We start from the raw sequence: 1,866 nt of genomic DNA, 5'->3' as shown, positions 1-1,866 counted from the left end.
AAATTATTGTGAACTGCTAAGTCTGAAATTTGAGTTTTGAGAAAGAAGTTGAATCTCCCTAAAGGTGAGCACCCTATTACTGCAGGGATAGTTGGATTTGAAAATGAAAAAGAGAAGCTTTTACAGGATTTTTTGCAGAAGACTAAAGAGGTTTCTATGCTTAAGGAATCATTGACCAAGCTACAGAAACAAGTAGACACTCATGTCTACACAGTAGTGATGCCAGCCAATATAGAGGATCCAGTGGCATAGGTGATGTAGTTGGGTATAAAATTAAAGACCGCTAAACATGATCTGAAAAAGCATAAAGGGGTATGGAGATAGTTTGTAAATTATTAAACTTAAGTGAAGAGGAAGCTAGAATGGAGAAGGAAAATGGTAAGAAATACATGTAAGACTTCCAAAGAGCTGAAGAGGAGATTAAAAGGTTAAAGGAGAGAATTAAGGGCAATATGTCTTTAATTGAGGCTAGGGAAACTCTCTGGGATGAAATTATTGAAGTCATCAAGAATATCTTGGAATTCCTTGTCATTGTGTCTATTGAGAAAACTATTGTCAGGGACATGGAAAGTTTGGTTATGGAAGATAAGAAAAAATTGATAGAGAGATCCAAGTTTGAAAAAATAATGGTAGATTTTATTAGTTCTAAGTCTGATGTAGAGTTTGTTAACACCCAGGTTGTTCCCTTTGACTCCCAAGGGAATACGGCCGGGGTAACCACTAACCAAGCTTTGGAGTACAGGTCCTAGCCTATCTGTAATCAGAGAGGGCTCTCTCTTTAAGTTTTAGCTTTGTTTTGTAAAGATTCTGGGCTAGTTATGGGTTTAGTTTTCTGTTTAAAGTTTTGGTTGTGAACTGTTGTTGTGAGAAGGGCATGAAATGTTTGGGAGATGTCAGTCCATTGGGCATATGGAGTCAGAGATTTGGGACATTCCTGGTGCCTGTAATGGAGAAAGTTTATTGCAAGGCTAGATGACTATTCTTGATATAAATTCTGATTAGTGAGTGAAACAGTGGGAGATGGAATTACAAACAGTGTGATAACAATTTGAACAGCAATTTCTACTTCGTAGCATACATGAATTACTAAATAGAAACTGTGAAAGATTCAGGGTTTATTGGAGCAGTTAAGAATTCCAATTAAAATAGCTGAGCCTGTAGAAAACATTTATAGCGAAGAGAGATTGAAATCAGGGTGTCTCCATGGACAAATCCTGAGCTATTCTTTTTCTTTCTTCCTAAATTTAGATTTAACATATGAAAGATATGAGTTAAACTGATAATAAACATGAAAAGAGATAGAGAAAACTTATTATATCAAGACACAGCACTAGAATCTTGTAGCATTCAATAGTTCCAAGAACAGCAAGCATCAGTAAGACCAATTTCTGCAACCCTAAAGCTTTTCTGTATTATTTCTCCAGAGATTACAGCCAAGTTCTCTTTCTTCAACAACAGAAGTAAAACAACAACCCCTAAATGAACTGCGTAGGGGAGATTTTATACAAAAATATCAAGTAAAATATCTAGAATGATAGTTATTGAGCAATAACTATCTCTACCAACTTTGTACAGTGAAGTTATTACAAAATTTAAAGCCTGTAGTAAAGGTACATAACAGCTGTTTGCTGTTAGTCGGTTTGTGATGACTTTTGGGCCCAAGGGCTGGCTGCGTTAATTCTTGGACGGCTTCTGCTGACAACGGCTGCTGTAGATGACACGTTGTGGCTCTGATGCTTTTGGGATGCTGACCTGTAATCTTTGACCTGTGGTTGCTGATCTGTGACTTCTTTATTGATTCTCTGCTTGCTGTAAAATGCATTTGATTAAATTATTTTATCAAATCACAGCAAAGTCCTTATCATG

This window comes from Pinus tabuliformis, chromosome 6, assembly GCF_031772625.1.
Source record: "Pinus tabuliformis cultivar Carrire ecotype Pingquan chromosome 6, CPIR1, whole genome shotgun sequence".
NCBI classification, from domain to species: Eukaryota; Viridiplantae; Streptophyta; class Pinopsida; order Pinales; family Pinaceae; genus Pinus; species Pinus tabuliformis.
This window is presented reverse-complemented; position numbering follows the sequence as displayed.